The 21,115-nt window shown below is 41.5% G+C and overlaps 1 protein-coding gene, 1 long non-coding RNA gene and 1 pseudogene across 5 annotated transcripts in view; 1 reads left to right on the forward strand and 2 right to left on the reverse strand.

The window, feature by feature from the left end:
• Positions 1-21,115, reverse strand: part of CTNNA2 (catenin alpha 2) — a 1,361,081-nt gene that overhangs the window by 389,986 nt on the left and 949,980 nt on the right. The gene's annotated exons all lie outside the window — the stretch shown is intronic.
• LOC132346497 (uncharacterized) lies at positions 1,757-5,173 on the forward strand. The gene is made up of 3 exons (XR_009496318.1): positions 1,757-2,616; positions 3,200-3,385; positions 3,635-5,173. It is a non-coding gene; the product is annotated as an uncharacterized lncRNA (long non-coding RNA).
• LOC112448911 (uncharacterized) lies at positions 17,847-17,947 on the reverse strand (annotated as a pseudogene).

A 21,115-nucleotide genomic window follows, 5' to 3' on the forward strand; every position in this document is an offset into this window, starting at 1 on the left:
TATTGAAGTTTTAGCTTCAACATCAGTCCTTCCAATGAACACCCAGGACTGATCTCCTTTAGGATGGACTGGTTGGATCTCCTTGCAGTCCAAGGGACTCTCAAGAGTCTTCTCCAACACCACAGTTCAAAAACATCAATTCTTTGGCACTCAGCTTTCTTAATAGTCCAACTGTCACATCCATACATGACCACTGGAAAAACCATAGCATTGACTAGACAGACCTTTGTTGGCAGAGTAATGTCTCTGCTTTTTAATATGCTGTCTACGTTGGTCATAACTTTCCTTCCAAGGAGTAAGCGTCTTTTAATTATACAGATGCAATCACCATCTGCAGTGATTCTGGAGCCCAGAAAAATAAAGTCAGCCACTGTTTCCCCATCTAGATCACAGTGCTAGTAAGTGACAAATCTAGAATTTAAACATGAATATTCCAACTCTGTGATCTGGACACAGCACTAAACCAGAAATATAATCTGGAGTTTGCTTTTGAGAAATTTCCATTTAGGCAATGTGGGAAAAAAATAGAGAAGGGGACTTAGAAACAACTAGAGAGCGATTTTAGACAGCGTTTAACAGAGCACTTAGGTTTTAGATGAGTCATAATTCAAAGAAAGGAGGAATTAATGTGGACTTCTGGGACTGATTCCCCAATAAGAATGAAAACTTCAAAGAATAGAGTATCATCTAGAATATTTTATACATCCTTATACTTAGCATAGTTAATGAAACAGAGTAAGTACCGACAAAACATGGCTTTTGAATCCCTGGGTGGTGATATAGATTTGTGGTCAGAGAAGGCAATGGCAAGCCACTCCAGTACTCTTGCCTGGAAAATCCCATGGATGGAGGAGCCTGGTAGGCTGCAGTCCATGGGGTCGTTACGAGTCGGACGTGACTGAGCGACTTCACTTTCACTTTTCACTTTCACGCAATGGAGAAGGAAATGGCAACCCACTCCAGTCTTCTTGCCTGGAGAATCCCAGGGACAGGGGAGCCTGGTGGGCTGCTGTCTATGGGGTTGCACCGAGTCGGACACGACTGACGTGACTTAGCAGCAGCAGCAGCAAGTAAATAGTGTGGCAAATAAGAGCCCATTTAAAGGAAATGGGATTTAATGGGTTAGAATAAGAGGGGTCTGGAGAAGGAAATGGCAACCCACTCCAGTATTATTGCCTGGAGAATCCCGTGGACAGAGGAGCCTGGTAGGCTGCTATCCATGGGGTCGCACAGAGTCGGATATGATTGAAGTGACTTAGCATGCATGCATGCATTGGAGGAGGAAATGGCAACCCACTCCAGTATTCTTGCCTGGAGAATCCCAGGGACAGAGGAGCCTGGTTGGCTGCCGTCCATGGAGTCGCACAGAGTCGGACATGACTGAAGCAGCAGCAGCAGCAGCAGAATAAGATGAACAGTGCAGAGACTATATAATATTGGAATTAGTATTATTTACTTGAAGGATGCTGAAAAACAACCTACTTAAGCCAAAGACATTTACTAGGAAGTAGCAGATGATGAATTTAGACTATCCATCTCAGCATCACAAAGATGATCATCACCTATTTTCATGACTTCACTGGATTATGTTTAAACTGGTGTTGTAAGTGTAGGGAGAGTTTGAGAAACTTGTTAATGAATCCAGACTCCCACATACAAAATGAGATTTCTGAATGTGTGTGGTTGGTATCCTGTTCTGTTCTTTGTCTACGCAAATAGCAACAGATGGTTGAAGGGGGCTGGGAGGAGTGGGGTAATCTTGGAGGCAAGTTTAAATTGTCCCAGCTTCTCTTTTGCTGGATCTGCTCTGGATGAACCTTAGGGGAGAAGGAATATTGTACAAGAATCCAGTTCGGCTTTTATGTTGCCAAAAGGCTGGTGGCTCAGTTGGTAAAGAATCCACCTGCAATGCAGGAGACCTGGGTTTGATCCCTGGGTTGGTAAGATTCCCTGGAGAAGGAAATGGCTACCCACTCCAGTATTCTTGCCTGAAAAATCTCATAGACAGAGGAATCTGGCGGGCTACAGCCCATGAGGTCACAAAGAGTCAGACATGACTCAGTGACTAAACCACTACCACCATCCAGTCCTCTTACTTGCCCCATACATGGATCTAGGGAATGCAGAAAAATCTCTTTTATCACTAACACCAACTGTGTTAAGGCAAGTGGCTTAGGTTTTTGATACCTTGATTTCAGGTATTGCGAAAAGTGGTAGAATATCATAGAACTTTAAGGCATAAATTGATTTAATATGTTAAAGTGCTTTACTTTAGTTCCTGTGATATCACTCTGTAAGGTTTGAAATAGAGCTGATGAGGATGCTGGTGAACATTTGTGAAGATTTATCAAAAGATACAATGACCCTTTAAGGAAATGTATCTTGTGTTCAGCAACCCCCTTGTGTGTCTTCAGTCCTATCACACAGTTCCAGCATGTTAGCTGTTTCACAGGTTCATGAACAAAGGTTTGTTTGGGCCTTAGGGCCTGGCACTTGCTGTTCCTTCTCCGTGGAATACTCATCTTCTGGAGCCTTAACGGGATGCCTTCTTCTCATTATTCAGGTTTCAACTCAAATATCACCTCCTCAAGGAAGCACTGCCTAACCTTAGATAAGGTAGGCCCCTTCCCTCAAATTTTCTATTCCACGGGTTTCTATGTTAACTTTCCCTAGCTTTTCAGGAGCTAAAAGTTATATGTCTGTTTGCTTATGAAATTACTGAGACTTATTCACAGACTAAGATATGCCTGCATATAGTAACTGCTCAACAGGTATTTGTTAAGTCCTGACTGGTAGACTGATTGATTGACAAGAACAGGGCATAAATGTTGAAAACAGTATTAGTTATAGCTTCAAAAAAGAAGTTACCTTCTTCCAAAAAGGTAAATAACCAAAGCAAATTTCATATAGAATGACAGCACTAAGCTTTAATGCAAAATTTTTCTCTCTCTTTACTGTTCAGCCTTGAGGTGAAAGGCAAACTAAAGAAGTGTGTTGGTTACTGTAACCAGATTCCTTCACTTTAAGTCAAAAGTTGAGAAAGGTTCTGGGCCCTTTAGATGCCCATGTCTGTCCTCAGCCTGGTGAAATAAACTTGTCAAAAGCTTAGCCTCTCCTACCTACTCCTTTGCCTCCCTTCTAGGGTCTGAAATGAAGGAAATTCAACAAACAATAGTAATGCTTAATTTTTTTAATTTAGACCTGCACATGCCGGATGCGTAATAAGTTTTACTGGTCTTATTAGTTGCATAAAGGCCAAATAGTACCTAAAGACTTGGATGTTTCCTGGAAATATTTAACTTGTCGTCTTAGGATTGGGGCATCAATCTTTCAACCTTCAGAAAACCAAAGTCCAGCTTTAAGCAACTGCTTAGGAATATAAAAGGTTGGTTCATATGCCTAGCTGTTTCTACATTAAAAATTGTTCTAAAATCTAAATGGTTCTTCCTAGTTAAATATAATAATATTCTTTAATATTTATGTACTGTTATTTTAATTTTAAATTTCTATTTTTATAGGCAGAGGACAATTGAGCAGAAAAATGTTGTACCCTCTCTCTCTCTCTAGCTATTCATGCTGTGAAGCAACCTGTTTTACTGTTTAAACCTGTGTTTGTTCTGTTTCAATTGTGCAGAGGAAACAGTTCTGGCACCTTGAAAAATCAAAGATCTATCACTCAACGGGAGAGCACAGCAACCTACAAAAGGGAATTATGAGGAATAGAGAAAAGATACAGAGTTTCTAAAACTTCACTGGGCTTATGAATCACCTGGGATCATGTTAAAATGGAGATTCTGATTCAAGTCTATCATAGGTGGAGTCTGAGAATCTGCGTTTCTAACAAGCTTTAGGTGATGCTTCTGCTACTGGTCCTTAGTGTTTAAGGATGATGTCTGTTTGGGTCTCGTGGCTTGAGAAAAAAAATCACTTTAGAGCATTTAGTACCTACAGTTATAGTAACGTTGTTTACTCGCTAAGTCATGTCCGACTCTTTTGCGACCCCATGAACTGTAGCCCACCATCTCCTCTGTCCATGGGATTTCCCAGGCAAGAATACTTGGAGTGAGTTGTCATTTCCTTCTCCAGGAGATCTTCCCAACCCAGGGATCAAATCCACGTCTCCTTCATTGGCAGGTGGATTCTTTCCCACTGAGCCACCAGGGAAGCCCATAGTAATATTAAGCAAGTACTATTTTATTTAACCTGCAAAATCAACCACAAATACTTCCCTATCCATGCAGAGATACAGCCTCTTCCTCCTGTCCTTGCGTTAGGATGACCATGTGACTAGCTTTGGCCAAGAGACCACAGCAATTGGCTGGAAGCTGAGACCTGAAAAGCACATCTGCACTGCGACTTGCACTTTCTGCTGCTCTTAGAACCATTCAATCACCGCACCACATGCCGAAGCCAGCCTGCCAGGGGATGAAAGGCCACATACAATAGAGCAAGGCGCCCCAGCCGACAGCTGGCCAATCACAACTCCTTGAGGAAAGCCTTCCCAGTTCATCTGGTTTCCAGCTAATTCTCCAGTAAACCACAGACATCTGAGTGAGCACAGGCTGGTTTATACATATCTCCAGACATAACATGCAGGACCATAACCTAAATGACTTGTTTTAACCACCAAGGTTTTGGTTTGTTTGTTCTGTTTTTTTTTTTTTTTTTCTGCAGCCTCTAAAATATGCACTGTGGTGCAGGAGCAGCTAGCAGTGGTTGGGAGGCACAGGAGCAGTAAGCAGCAGAGAGGATATACCCCATGTCCAAGGTCAGGAACGGCGGCTATGCTGGAGCAGCCGTGAAGAGATATCCCATGTCCAAGGTAAGAGAAACCCAAGGAAGATGGTAGCTGCTGAGAGAGGGCATCAGAGGGCAGACAGACTGAAACCACAACCACAGAAAACTAGCCAATCTGATCACATGGACCACAGCCTTGTCTAACTCAATGAAACTTGGCCATGCCATGTGGGGCCACCCAAGACGGGTGGGTCATGGTGGAGAGATGTGACAGAATGTGGTCCACTGGAGAAGGGAATGGCAAACCACTTCAGTATTCTTGCCTTGAGAACCCCATGAACAGTATGAAAAGGCAAAATGATAGGATACTGAAAGAGGAACTCCCCAGGTCGGTAGGTGCCCGATATGCTACAGGAGATCAGTGGAGAAATAACTCCAGAACGAATGAAGGGATGGAGCCAAAGCAAAAACAACACCCAGTTGTGGATGTGACTGGTGATAGAAGCAAGGTCTGATGCTGTAAAGAACAATATTGCATAGGAATCTGGAATGTTAGGTCCATGAATCAAGGCAAATTGGAAGTGGTCAAACAGGAGATGGCAAAACTGAACGTTGACATTCTAGGAATCAGTGAACTAAAATGGACTGGAATGGGTGAATATCTACTATTGTGGGCAGGAATCCCTTAGAAGAAATGGAGTAGCCATCATAGTCAACAAAAGAGTCCAAAATGCAGTACTTGGATGCAATCTCAAAACTGACAGAATGATCTCTGTTCGTTTCCAAGGCAAACCATTCAATATCACAATAATCCAAGTCTATGCCCTGACGAGTAATGCTGAAGAAGCTGAAGTTGAACAGATCTATGAAGACCTACAAGACCTTCTAGAACTAACACCCAAAAAAGATGTCCTTTTCATTATGGGGGGCTGGAATGCAAAAGTAGGAAGTCAAGAAACATCTGGAGGAACAGGCAAATTTGGCCTTGGAGAACAGAATGAAGCAGGGCAAAGGCTAATAGTTTTGCCAAGAGAATGCATTGGTCATAGCAAACATCCTCTTCCAACAACACAAGAGAAGATGCTACACATGGACATCACCAGATGGTCAACACCGAAATCAGATTGATTATACTCTTTGCAGCTAAAGATAGAGAAGCTCTACACAGTCAGCAAAAACAAGACTGGGAGCAGAATGTGGCTCAGATCATGAACTCCTTATTGCCAGATTCAGACTGAAATTGAAGAAAGTGGGGAAAACCACTAAAACATTCACATGTGACCTAAATCAAATCCCCTATGATTATACAGTGGAAGTAAGAAATAGATTTAAGGGACTAAATCTGATAGACAGAGTACCTGATGAACTATGGGCAGAGGTTCATGATATTGTACAGGAGACAGGGATCAAGACCATCCTCAAGAAAAAGAAATGCAAAAGAGCAAAATGGTTGTCTGAGGAGGCCTTATAAATAGCTATGAAAAGAGAAGCAAAAAGCAAAGGAGAAAAAGGAAAAATATACCTACTTGAATGCAGAGTTCCAAAGAATAGCAAGGAGAGATAAGAAAGCCTTCCTCAGCGATCAGTGCAAAGAAATAGAGGAAAACAATAGAATGGGAAATACTACAGATCTCTTCAAGAAAATTAGAGATACCAAGGGAACAAAGATAGACTCAATAAAGGACAGAAATGGTTATGGACCTAACAGAAGCAGAAGATATTAAGAAGAGGTGGCAAGAATATACAGAAGAACTGTACAAAAAAGATCTTCATGACCCAGATAACCACGATGGTGTGATCACTCACCTAGAGCCAGACATCCTGGAATGTGAAGTCAAGTGGGCCTTAGGAAGCATCACTACAAACAAAGCTAGTGGAGGTGATGGAATTCCAGTTGAGCTATTGCAAATCCTAAAAGATGATGCCGTGAAAGTGCTACACTCAATATGCCAGCAAATTTGGAAAACTCAGCAGATGCCACAGGACTGGAAAAGGTCAGTTTTCATTCCAATCCCAAGGAAAGGCAATGCCAAAGAATCCTCCAAGTACCGCACAATTGCACTCATTTCACACGCTAGTAAAGTAATGCTCAAAATTCTCCAATCCAGGGTTCAGCAATATGTGAAGCGTGAACTTCCAGGTATTCAAGCTGGTTTTAGAAAAGGCAGAACCAGAGATCAAATTGCCAACATCCCCTGGATCATCAAAAAAGCAAGAAAGTTCCGAAAAACATCTATTTCTGCTTTATTGACTATGCCAAAGCCTTGGATGGTGTGGATCAGAATACACTGTGGAAAATTCTGAAAGAGATGGGAATACCAGACCACCTGACCTGCCCCTTGAGAAACCTATATGCATGCCAGGAAGCAACAGTTAGAACTGGACATGGAACAACAGACTGGTTCCAAATAGGAAAAGAAGTATGTCAAGGTTGTATATTGTCACTGTACTTATTCAACTTATATGCAAAGTACATCATGAGAAATGCTGGATTCGATGAAGCAGAAGCTGGAATCAAGGTTGGTGGGACAAACATCAATAACCTCAGATATGCAGATAATAACACCTTTATGGCAGAAAGTGAAGAAGAACTAAAGAACCTCTTGATGAAAGTGAAAGAGGAGAGTGAAAAAGTTGGCTTAAAGCTCAACATTCAGAAAACTAAGATCATGGCATCTGGTCCCACCACTTCATGGCAAATAGATGGGGAAACAGTGAAAACAGTGTCAGACTATTTTTTTTCGGCTCCAAAATCACTGCAGATGGTGATTGCAGCCATGAAATTAAAAGACGCTTACTCCTTGGAAGGAAAGTTATGACCAACCTAGATAGCATATCAAAAAGCAGAGACGTTACTTTGCCCACAAAGGTCCATCTAGTCAAAGCTATAGTTTTTCCAGTGGTCATGTGTGGAGGTGAGAGTTGGAATATAAGGAAAGCTGAGCGCAGAATTGATGCTTCTGAACTTGGTGTTGGAGTAGACTCTTGAGAGTCCCTTGGCCTGCAAGGAGATCCAACCGGTCCATCCTAAATGAGATCAGTCCTAGGTGTTCATTGGAAGGTCTGATGTTGAAGCTGAAACTCCAATACTTTGGCCACATGATGAGAAGAGCTGATTCATTTGAAAAGACCCTGATGCAGGGAAAGATTGAGGTCAGGAGGAGAAGGGGATGACAGAGGATGAGATGGTTGGATGGCATCACGGACTCAACGGACATGAGTTTGGGTAGGCTCCAGGAGTTGGTGGTGGACAGCGAGGCCTGGTGTGCTGCAGTTCATGGAGTCACAAAGAGTTGGACACGACTGAGCGACTGAACTGAACTGAACTGAACTGATTTAAGGAGTGATAAGAGTAGAAGGCAATGGCACCCGACTCCAGTACTCTTGCCTGGAGAATCCCAGGGACAGGGAGCCTGGTGGGCTGCTGTCTATGGGGTTGCACAAAGTTGGACATGACTGAAACGACTTAGCAGCAGCAGCAGCAAGAGTTTAATTTAGAGGTTTAGACACTATTCCAGCTTATGACTCTTTTTCCATCCTGTCTTCCTTCTTTTATAATTTTGTTCTCATATAATAGAAATGAATATAACTAGTTACTGCAATAGAATTTGAATTATTTCTATTATTTATATCTTTTTATTTTAATTATATCTATTATTTATGTCTTTTATTTTACTATTTTGAATACTTCTGTTTGGAAACTAGTTGCTTGCTCAGGTCATACAGCTTGTAAATGGCAGAATACTTCTCAGCCTAGAGTCAAAAATTTTAAAAGTTCCTTGTAGTAAGCTATTCAATGTCTCAGATTCTTCTGCTAAAACACAAATACAGAATTGCATTCTGAAGGACTTGATCTCTAGCCATCACTTTATTTCATGTTTGAGAAGGTAATGCAAGGTCCATTTACAGAGAAATGATCTTAGGCTGATATCAGTTGCCAATGGCAAACCCTCTTGGACAAAGGACTCAAAGTCAGTCAGTCCTTGACCCAGAGTCCGTAGACAGACAGCACTGGTCTTGCACTTCCTTGGTGACTCAGATGGCAAAGAATCTGCCTGCTATTCAGGATACCCGGGTTTGATCCCTGGATTGCAAAGATTCCCTGGAGAAGGGAATGGCAACCCTCTCCAACATTCTTGTCTGGAGAATTTCACTGAGAGAGGAGCCTGGTGGACTGCAGCACATAGGGTGGCAAAGAGTTGGAGATGATGGAGCAACTAACATGATGTCACACTAAAAATGTCACTTTGCAGCTTTACGAATTGTTGGGTAGCCTCTTCCAATATTGGTGGTCCTTGACCATTTGGGCTCTTCTCACAACCTGTCGATCTCCTCCACATTTTTTCTTTTTCACAGCCAAGTGAGTTACTTATTACTCACAGCCTCAGGGCCATGCCTACTATTAGAAGCCATTCACTGTGGACTTGGGCAGTGTTCCTTACTTTGTTCCTCCTATTGAAGTGCTCTCCACCTCTTCTGCTCCCTCCTATTCTTCCATGTTGAGAACCATCACTTTAAAAGAAGCTTTCCAAACTAGTATTGCATAAGCTGAATAGGGTCTACAATATCACCTGTTTATAGAATGGAATTCTTAAAAATTAGAATTTGAAAGCCTTTAATCAAAACCGTGCACTTGCAGATAGCACAGGCCATATACTCCCCATCCACATTACCTCACCAGTCTGCAAAGTCTTCTGATTGTGCATTACGCGTGTGTACCCACTCAGCCGTGTCTGACTCTTTGCAACACTTTGGATTATAGCTTGCCAGGTTCCTCTGTCTATGGGATTTTTCAGGCAAGAATACTGGAGTGGGATGCCATTTTCCTCCTCCAGGGGATGTTCCCAACCCAGGGAGAAAACCTGCATCTTCTGTATCTCTTGAATTGCAGGTGAATTCTTTACTCCCTGAGCCATAGAGGAAGCTGATTGTCCATCAGCTTCGATTTAGTCTTTCTCACTGAGGATTTGTGTCTACTGCCACCACAGTAACTACTAAGCATGTTTCAGGGATTCCCTGGATCCTTATGTCCAGATGTAACCTTTGTTCACATCTTTAATTGCTTACTCTTATTTATTTACCTATTTATTTATTGAGCCATGCCTTGCAGCTTGCAGGATCTTAGTTCCCCAACCAGGGATTGAACCCAAGCCCTGGACAGTGAGAGTTCAGAGTCCTAATCACTGGACCACCAGGGAATTCCCTTTAACTACTTACTCTTAGCTCTAAACATTAGAGTTTTCTCTCACATCTTACTCTTCCTTACCTTCCATCTATCCTTAATCAATCCATTCATTGGAGTCATCTTTAACTGTTTCTTAGAGAAACAAAGGATTGTGGATTCCACTACAAAACCATGTTTGTGCTTGTCCTGTCCTGTCCATCTCTCATGTAATATAGTCAGTCTTACATGATATCTCAGTGGGGCAGATACGGTAGCCTCCCAACTCCTCTCCCTGCTTTCAGTTATCCTTTTCCCTGCTCTTCATGTTCAAGACAATCATCAGGATTTTATTCCTTGGACCCACATTTTATTTTTTTTATTTTTATTTTTTTCTCCATTTTTTAAATTTTATTTTTTAACTTTACAATATTGTATTGGTTTTGCCATATATCAACATGAATCTGCCACAGGTATACACATGTTCCCCATCCTGAACCCTCCTCCCTCCTCCCTCCCTGTATCATCCCTCTGGGACCCACATTTTGGAAATCATAATCCTGATGGAAAGTATTTCTCAATCTGTCTCTAACACTCCAGTCTCATGTCTCCCCTTCCCTCCCTTTCATCCTGTGCTCCAGACACTGTAAACATATCAGAAGCACATATAGCATTTTCACAGACCTTGCCTACTGGCTGGAGTAGCTTTCCTTCCCTCTGGTCAACCCTCCTCCTTTTCTCCCAGCTCCTCTGTCCTTGCTCAGTTAACTACAGAAATCTCTCCAACCTCAATTTCTGTTTACATCTCTGCCATAGCATGAATCACATTGCTTTGTTACCATCACCTCCACTCCAGATTCAAGAATACCCAAGGCAGGGACCACATTTTATCTAACTTTATCTCAACAGCTAAACCTCCATTTGACTTAAACTAACAAAAACAAATAAGAACAGCAGCAGCATTGATACTGAATTATTAAAAAAGCATTCTCAAGGTGCCTGTGAAAGATTAAGAAGTGGTTCCAGAGAATGGGAGATGGCTGAATAAAGACATAAATGCATTCAACTGGCTAATTTACCACAGAAGGCTCACTGCTCATGGCTGGTGAGGGATTTCCCACACAAACTAGATGTATGAAATGCGGCCACATATAAATGGCATTAATCTGTATGACTTCAAAAGCTTGGACCTTCCTGTGTTAACAATGTGTGCCTATATATCAATGTAATATAGTTTTTTTTTATATTTAACTCAGATTCCCCAGGCTATTGATTAAGCAAGAATTCAAGCCAGTTAATAAACATACTTCAGCAAGAAGATCTAAAAAGCCAGCACTGTGCCAGATTGCACTAAGAGGAAAGGGGGCACATTTATCAGTGCAATGTGGAAAGTCCTATGCTCTTTATATATGGCTTCTCATAACTGATAGTCTTCCACACCTACAGGGGTAGATATTAGAGGATTCTAAAAGCTGCAAGGACAAAATTGGCAACATCTGGAAAATTCTATAAAACAAGATCATTAAATGTTAAGATGTATCACAGACAGAATTTACTACTGAATTAAATTGGTTCCATTATTTGTTTTGAGGAGAGGAGGTGAGACTTGTTAATATCAAGCAGAAGAACTGTAGTTGTCCAGTTATCCCCATAAATCCTTGGGACCTTGAGAGAAAAGAGATTTTTACACCAGCATCTTGTTATAGCATTTGAAATCCAAACTTTTAGAATCACTTCTTGGTATGGTGAGTGCCAAGTTAATGTCAAATACACCTGTCAGTTTACAATTAAATACATGTTTCTGAATCTGCTCTGGCACATTGGTTTGATGTTATGTGCTGTGCTTAGTTTCTCAGTCATGTACGAGTCTTTGCGACCCCATGGACTGTAGCCTACCAGGCTGCTCTGTCCATGGGGATTCTCCAGGCAAGAATACTGGAATGCGTTGCCATGCCCTCCTCCAGGGGATCTTCTCAACCCAGGGATTGAACCCAGGTCTCTCATACTGCAGGAGATTTTTTTATCATCTGAGCCACCATGGAAGCCCAAGCATACTAGAGAGGGTAGACTATCCCTTCTCCAGGGGATCTTCCCAACCCAGGAATTGAACTGGGGGTCTCCTGCATTGCAGACAGATTCTTCACCAGCTGAGCTACCAGGGAAGCCCAAGTTTGATGTTATAGAATGTCCCAAATAAGTGGGTGAAGCCATGAAAAACAAGATTTTGCATGATTGAGATAATGTTTGTGAATCATAAACAACAGTGCAGAGTCTAGTTCATTTGACAAATATATTTAAACACTCTAACTTCCACAGAGCACTTCTGTGGAAATAATCTGGCTGGCTAGTCACTTAATAGGATATGGGAATGAAACCCTCAGAAGCTCCCAGAAGGAACACTGAAGACCCCAAAACCCAAGGCTCCCTCTGCCTCTGCATAAAGGAGGGAGGGAATAGGAAGAAGGGATGGTTCCAAGTAACCAAGAACAGATTCCAACAGGGATCTCAGTGGGCACACCAGATGAAGGAAAGGGAAACAAAAAGGCTTCTATTTGTGGTGGAGTGTGTGTGTGTGTGTGTGTGTGTGTGTGTGTGTGTGTGTGTGTGGAGTATATAGAGGAAAACAATAAAGCATCAAAAGAGATATTAAGAGATATTGAGATTGAAATATGTACAACCATTCAGGAGGACAATCTGGCCTTAGGTATTGAAAGTTTTTTTTTAAGGCCCCACCCTCTGAACCCAATCCTGAGGGCTTTAGTCTTGTGACTTAATAACCTCGGGTAGGCCCCACCTCCATATAACACCACATTGGGGATCAGGTTTCAATACATGAATTTGAGGGGATATAAACCATCAGTCTTTACTACTGTGTGAGATGAGTGCAATTGTGCGGTAGTTTGAGGATTCTTTGGCATTGCCTTTCTTTGGGATTGGAATGAAAACTGACCTTTTCCAGTCCTGTGGCATCTGCTGAGTTTTCCAAATATGCTGGCATATTGGGTGCAGCACTTTCATAGCATCATCTTTCAGGATTTGAAATAGCTCAACTGGAATTCCATCACCTCCACTAGCTTTGTTCGTAGTGATGCTTTCTAAGGCCCACTTGACTTCACATTCCAGGATGTCTGGCTCTAGGTGAATGATCACACCATCGTGATTATCTGGGTCATGAAGCTCTTTTTTATACAGTTCTTCTGTGTATTCTTGCCACCTCTTCTTAATACCTTCTGCTTCTGTTAGGCCCATACCATTTCTGTCCTTTATCGAGCCCTTCTTTGCATGAAATGTTCCCTTGGTATCTCTAATTTTCTTGAAGAGATCTGTAGTATTTCCCATTCTGTTGTTTTCCTCTATTTCTTTGCATTGATTGCTGAGAAAGGCTTTTTTATCTCTCCTTGCTATTCTTTGGAATTCTGCATTCAGAGGCTTATATCTTTCCTTTTCTCCTTTGCTTTTCGATTCTCTTCTTTTCACAGCTATTTGTAAGGCCGCCTCTGCTGAAGCTGAAACTCCAATACTTTGGCCACCTCATGCAAAGAGTTGACTCACTGGAAAATACCCTGATTCTGGGAGGGATTGGGGTCAGGAGGATAAGGGGACAACAGAGGATAAGATGGCTGGATGGCATCACCGACTTGATGGACATGAGTTTGAGTGAACCCTGGGAGTTGGTGATGGACAGGGAGGCCTGGCATGCTGTGATTCAGGGGGTCGCAAAGAGTCAGACACGACTGAGGGACTGAACTGAACTGAACTGAAACCATCAGTCTATTGTAGTGTATATATGAGGATGTTATCCCAATAAATTTATAATGGCTAAAAAACAGATGCTGCCTAACTGGTAAGAAAGAAGACATGGATAAATTTATTAGAATGGTTTGCAGTTATTGAGGATGATCCTATCAATTTGTATTCTGTCTATGGAAAAATGTCAACAATGAAAAAATCAGTTACAAAGTAGTATGTATTGGCAGAATGTTATTGTATTTTTATAAAATATAAATACATATAAAATAGACCAATTCTAGAAGAATATGTCCTCAACAATTAACAGTTTATCTCCAGGTGGTTAAATTTTAGGTGATAATCTTGATTTTAAATTTTATTTTTTCTTGTCTTTTTTCCTTTTCTTCATTCTTCTATAATAAAAAAGTCAAACTTAAACATCCAAGAGAAATACATACAGGCTGACAGTGATAATAAAACAGGAATAATATAAGCCAGGGGTTGCATAAAACACATACAAGGGCTCTACAAATAGCTGTGAAAAGAAGAGAAGTGAAAAGCAAAGGAGAAAAGGAAAGATATAAGCATCTGAATGCAGAGTTCCAAAGAATAGCAAGGAGAGATAAAAAAGCCTTCCTCAGCAATCAATGCAAAGAAATAGAGGAAAACAACAGAATGGGAAAGACTAGAGATCTCTTCAAGAAAATTAGAGATACCAAGGGAACATTTCATGCAAAGATGGGCTACATAAAGGACAGAAATGGTATGGACCTAACAGAAGCAGAAGATATTAAGAAGAGGTGGCAAAAATACACAGAAGAACTGTACAAAAAAGAGCTTCATGACCCAGATAATCACAATGGTATGATCACTCACCTAGAGCTAGACATCCTGGAATGTGAAGTCAAGTGGGCCTTAGAAAGCATCACTATGAACAAAGCTAGTGGAGGTGATGGAATTCCAGTTGAGCTATTTCAAATCCTGAAAGATGATGCTGTGAAAGAGCTACACTCAATATGCCAGCAAATTTGGAAAACTCAGCAGTGGCCACAGGACTGGAAAAGGTCAGTTTTCATTCCAATCCCAAAGAAAGGCAACATCAAAGAATCCTCAAACTACTGCACAATTGCACTCATCTCACATGCTGGTAAATTAATGCTCAAAAATCTCCAAATCAGGCTTCAGTAGTATACATGAACTGTGAACTTCCAGATGTTCAAGCTGGTTTTAGAAAAGGCAGAAGAACCAGAGATCAAATTGCCAACATCCGCTGGATCATGGAAAAAGCAAGAGAGTTCCAGAAAAACATCTATTTCTGCTTTATTGACTATGCTAAAGCCTTTGACTGTGTGGATCACAATAAACTATGGAAAATTCTTCAAGAGATGGGAATACCAGACCACCTGACCTGCCTCTTGAGAAACCTATATGCAGGTCAGGAAGCAACAGTTAGAACTGGACATGGAACAACAGACTGGTTCGAAGTAGGAAAAGGAGTACGTCAAGACTGTATACTGTCACCCTTCTTATTTAACTTCTATGCAGAGTACATCATGAGAAACGCTGGGCTGGAAGAAGCACAAGCTGGAATCAAGACTGCCGGGAGAAATATCAATAACCTCAGATATGTAGATGACATCACCCTTATGGCAGAAAGTGAAGAGGAACTAGAAAGCCTCTTGAAGAAAGTGAAAGAGGAGAGTGAAAAAGTTGGCTTAAAGCTCAACATTCAGAAAACTAAGACCATGGCATCTGGTCCCATCACTTCATGGCAGATAGATGGGGAAAAAGTGGAAACAGTGTCAGACTATTTTTCTGGGCTCCAAAATCACTGCAGATGGTGATTGCAGCCATGAAATTAAAAGACGCTTACCCTTTGGAAGGAAAGTTATGACCAACCTAGATAGCATATTCAAAAGCAGAGACATTACTTTGCCAACAAAGGTTCGTCTAGTCAAGGCTATGGTTTTTCCAGTGGTCATGTATGGATGTGAGAGTTGGACTGTGAAGAGAGCTGAGCGCCAAAGAATTGATGCTTTTAAACTTGGTGTTGGAGAAGTCTCTTGAGAGTCCCTTGTACTGCAAGGAGATCCAACCAGTCCATTCTAAAGGAGATCAGTCCTGGGTGTTCATTGGAAGGACTGATGCTGAAGCTGAAACTCCAGTACTTTGGCCACCTCATGTGAAGAGTTGACTCACTGGAAAAGACCCTGATGCTGGGAGGGATTGGGGACAGGAGGAGAAGGGGATGACAGAGGATGAGATGGCTGGATGGCATCACTGACTCAATGGACATGAGTGAGTGAACTCCTGGAGTTGGTGATGGACAGGAAGGCCTGGCGTGCTGTGATTCATGGGGTCGCTGAGTCGGGCACAACTGAGCGACTGAACTGAACTGAACTGATACTTACTGCCACATGTACGTGTGTGTGTGTGTGCTCAGTCTTATCTGACTCTTTGCAACCCCATGGACTATAGCCCACTAGTCTACTCTGTCCATGGAATTTTGTAACCAGGAAGACTAGAGTAGGTTGCCATTTCCTACTCCAAAGGATCTTCCCAACCCAGGGATCAAACCCACATCTCTTGCATTGACAGGCAAATTCTTTACCACTGTTCCATCTGGGAAGCAACCAACCTTTATTAAGAGCCCTACTAAGTGCTAAGTACTGAGATAGACACATACTTTGAATTCTGTGTTTGGAATTTAATAGAACAGAGAACAAGATTCAGAAAATGCAAGGTTTTTATCTGAATTCTTTTTATCACCAATAAAAAGAATACCAATCTTGGGCAATCACTTAACATTTCTGACCCTTCAACTCCTCAATTATAAAACTAGACATTAAAGATATCTGGGTTACTTTTTCAGGTTAGAATGTGAATACTTCTAATAGAATGTTCTAATAGAATGCTTTTCAAAATTTAATTTTAACCTGGAGTTAATGGTAAAGTGCAGATTTGATTCAACATATCTAGAAAGAAACCTAAACTTCTGCCTTTCTAACATGCTGTAAGGCTGCTAGTCCTAGGCTTACACTTTTGAGTTGCAAAACTCTAATATACATGAGCTCATTGAATTTTCCCCAAGAATCCTTTAAGATAGCCATCCTTGTTCCTATTTCACTGATAATGGAGTGACCTGTGTAGGATCATACTAAGAGAGAATGGGAAAGCAGAAGTCTTTTTATTCCTAAGCTCCAAGATGTTTAATGTCGCATTCAGTTCTAAACTACTATAATTAGAAATGACTGCCACACTCATATAAAGTGAACAGCACCAGCAGCAGAATTGATAAAGGTAAGCTGTTAACAGAGTTCAGAAGAATGAGAGATCACTTTACATGGGAATCAATAAAGAAGACATAGAGGAAATTTAACATCAACCTTGAAGGATGGTGAGGATGAAGGTAAGCAAAGATAGAGAGAGTATATACAGCAGTTAGGTGTAATATGACATGATCAAAGCATATGGCAATGCAGAGGGAGCTTGCAGAGCGGGGCCTGGGATAGCAGAACAGGCCTCAGGAACTAACCCACGTATTTATTACAAGAGTCAAAGATAACTCGAAAGTGTTCAGTCTTCGAGACTAGAAAGTGAAAGTGAAGTCACTCAGTCGTGTCTAACTCTTTGCGACCCTATAGACTATAGCCTACCAGGCTCCTCCGTCCTTGGAATTTTCCAGGCAAGAGTACTGTAGTGGGTTGCCATTTCCTTCAAAACTAGAAGGGTACAGCAAACTAAAAATTTCAGCATAGCATTGGAAGCCCTTTTTAAAAAAATAGAATTCATTTAATGGCAACTGCTGCTGCTGTTGCTGCTGCTAAATCGTGTCAGTCGTGTCCGACTCTGTGCGACCCCATAGATAGCAGCCCAACAGGCTCCTCTGTCCCTGGGATTCTCCAGGCAAGAATACTGGAGTGGGGTGCCATTTCCTTCTCCAATACATGAAAGTGAAAAGTGAAAGTGAAGTCACTCGGTCGTGTCTGACTCTTAGTGACCCCATGGACTGCAGCCTACCAGGCTCTTCCGTCCATGGGATTCTCCAGGCAAGAGTACTGGAGTGGGGTGCCATCGCCTTCTCCCTGGTAATCATCAAATTAGCAATGGTCATCTTCAAAAGTTATTATACAAGCTATGCTGTCATTTCTCGAGGTTGATCCCATACCTGAAGTCTCAGACATTTTCCACCTAAGGTGCATCATTTAAATCAGACTTAATTTATCACCAGTATTTGTCAAACCACACCTAGCTAAAGAACTAGCTCTGGGGACCAATATGTGGTCTTAATACAGGGAAGGTTTGGAAGCCCTTTCCCAACTTCCTTCCTCTCCCAACACTTCCTCTGTCTCTGTCCCTCTTCTTCCCTCTGAGAACTAGGGAATTAATCCACTCATCACAATGTAAGGCTTTCAGTTCCCTATCCTAGGTATGCTTTTATGATGCCACCCCTCAGGTCTGAGAGCCTACATCTTGAGTCCGTACTCCATCAACTTTACTTTTTCAGTGAAGCTTTTTAGCATCGGTCCCATCTTACCTGTCAGCTCTTCTCATTTATGTGTTCTAGGGACATCTGCTGTCAAGCACTGGGCAATAAATAAATATTATCAGCAAAGTCCCTCAGTGTTTGTTTCTCTCTCTTACCTAAAGTTCCAGGAGGAAAGCACTGAGTCATTGCATTTCCTTGGTTTACTCCCGTGATTTAACATCTTGCATTGAGCATAATAAGTACTGCTAGTGCTAGCCATATTACTACCTTGTTCTAAGGGGATAAAGTTTGATAAGAAAAATGACCTTCTTTTTTAAAAAAATAAGCTCCTTTAAGTAGATCTCCTGAGAGAAGACTTAAGTCCTTACCCTTTGGTTCCACATACATTTTCCAAAGCAGGTTGTAAAAGGCCAGTTGTATGTGGCCTGCCCATAGGAACAACAGAGTTAATTTTCTCCTTTTGAAATTGTGACTCCCACCCTCCTTCCCTACCTCTAAATGTTTCCTTTTAAAGAAAAGCCATGGCTCACTGCTATGGAAAATTAAAGATAATCACGTAAAGATCAAGGTCCAGGCTGGTCCAAGCACTGAGAGAACATTAAAATCACGACTTGAATTTCTCTTGTCCTGAGCACTGCCAAGGACTCCTAATGGAAGGCCAGTCTTCAGAATGCATGCTTATATCAGACTTTTATTACTTGTACCTCTTGGTTCACAAACTATTTTGACTCAAACAAATTGGAAGTGGCCTTCAGTTGAGATGAAATGGGAGAGGTACAACATATTCATAGATACAACATATTCACTCCTGAGTATTCATTGGAAGGACTGATGCTGAAGCTGAAACTCCAGTACTTTGGCCACCTGATGCAAAGAACTGACTCACTGGAAAAGACCCTGATGCTGGGGAAGATTGAAGGTGGGAGAAGGGGGGCATTTTGAGATGGTTGGATGGCATCACTGACGTGATGGACATGAGTTTGAGTAGGCTCCAGGAGTTGGTGATAGATAGGGAAGCCCAGCATGCTGCAGTCCATGGGGTCGCAAAGAGTCAGACACAACTGAGTGACTGAACTGAACTGATATATATATACACACACACATTAAACTGTGTGTGACCACCCCTCACCCCCGACCCCATCACACCATCAAGTACCAAGAAAAAGCAGGAGAGTTTATTATGCAAAGTTTAATGTATAAGGCTTAAGAGAAGAAGAATTAATTACCTCTCCTTCCTCCAAGCTATACTTCTGGCCTCCCCAGCTGCATCAAACTCGCTCTTCCACCTCCTCTTAGTTCCGGATTGTGTTTTGGCAATCAGACTCACACTTCACCTACCTCAGAGTTTCTTCCCATTTTCAGAAGCCTCAATTTCAAGATTCTTGTTCTTTCTTACCCCACTCCCCAATCACACATTGGCCTGATGGCTTGAGGTGGTTTTCTTGATGCTCAACTACTACGGCCATTCAGGAAGGATGCTTAATCTTTTCCCCTGTACAAACACGGAAGTTATCAAGGGTGTTTTAAAGGGTAAAAAGTATCTCTCATCAACATCCAAGGCTCAAGAAGACATCTACCAATAGAAAGCTGTGTTAGCCCAGAAAAAGAGATTGATCATGTATACACACAACTGTCACATTATAACCTAGCACATTAGATGTTCTCACAAGAGAGGTACAGACATATGAGAGCTCAAACAAGGGGAACAAGAGAACTTCAGGTGAACTCTTTCCTTTTCTTACTTTTTAATTGTGTTGGACCCTAAGATGCACGAAATTAAAACTGGTGAAAACCAGCCACATCAACTTGCTGTGGTGACTCAAAAGTTGTCGTTTCTCAACTCAACTTTGCTGAAACACTTGATTCATGTTGTTCTTATTTAACCTAATTTGCATTGATTTAATCAGGGCTGGTATGCTTTAAATACATAATAAATTGGGATTCTGCAACTCAGATGACTTAGAATAGCTAAATTTCAATAAAGCTCATTTCAATCTGTTAATGTATACGGTTCTGCCAAGGGGTTTAAAACCGTAGAAAAGATGCAAACTTGCCACATTAGAAGTGGGAAAGGTTTAAAGATACCATCCAGATGAAATGATTTGGGGGATAATAATGTGAAAAGCAATATATATATGTACATACATATATTTTAATTACAGCCGAGACACATCTTCTACGTTTTAAGTAGTGTACTTAAAAGAAAACTCACATATAAATGCAGTGAATTTAATTTTATTCTCCTTCCTTCTTGCCAACACTCAACTCTTTTCTGCCTCTCTGTACCAGCTCTACAAATCAAGTGACATCCAAAGTGGGACCTCTTCTTGCCCATTTGGCAGGCTCTATCATCACTTTGCCAAGCTGCCTACATTAGGAGAATTTTCTTCCTAGCAGCCATGGGGATTGGGTGGCTTGTACTCAACAATACTTGCTGAATGGTTGGCCAATGTTTACCCCTGCCCGCCCCAGTCTCCCAACACTTTATAGTTTATGGCTCAATCAGCCGGCTTGCTGTCAGGAATAATTGTCTTGGCAAGAGGTGAAAACACTTGATGGTGAAATTGTTTGTCTGTTAAAGTGTTCTGCAGCACCTTGAAGGTGCCAGGACAAAACCTGCAGGTGCTCAGCAGAGTTGAGAAAGAGGCAAGAGTGACAGAGAGGCAACCATCAAGATGGGAAGACCACCACTTTGATGTGGGAGAGGAGGAAAAAAAAAAACTATCTGTGCCAGTAAGAAGCTGTGAGACCTTGAATAATCATCCAGTGAATCTTTGCTTGGGTTTTGTTATGTACAAAATTAAGGGGATTGATTTCTGAATGTCTTTTTTAGCTCCTAAGACAGCATGTGATGTCTAGGACATTTAGATTTGTTTTCCTTCCAATTAAATGATGCATCTCAGAGATGAATGACCAGGGCAGAGCTCAGAGGAATACAAAAATGGAATGATTCATGCCCTTGTTCGTATGACTTTTCCTGAAAAGTATCACCAGTCTTT

This window comes from Bos taurus, chromosome 11 (assembly GCF_002263795.3).
Source record: "Bos taurus isolate L1 Dominette 01449 registration number 42190680 breed Hereford chromosome 11, ARS-UCD2.0, whole genome shotgun sequence".
Classification (NCBI taxonomy): domain Eukaryota; kingdom Metazoa; phylum Chordata; class Mammalia; order Artiodactyla; family Bovidae; genus Bos; species Bos taurus.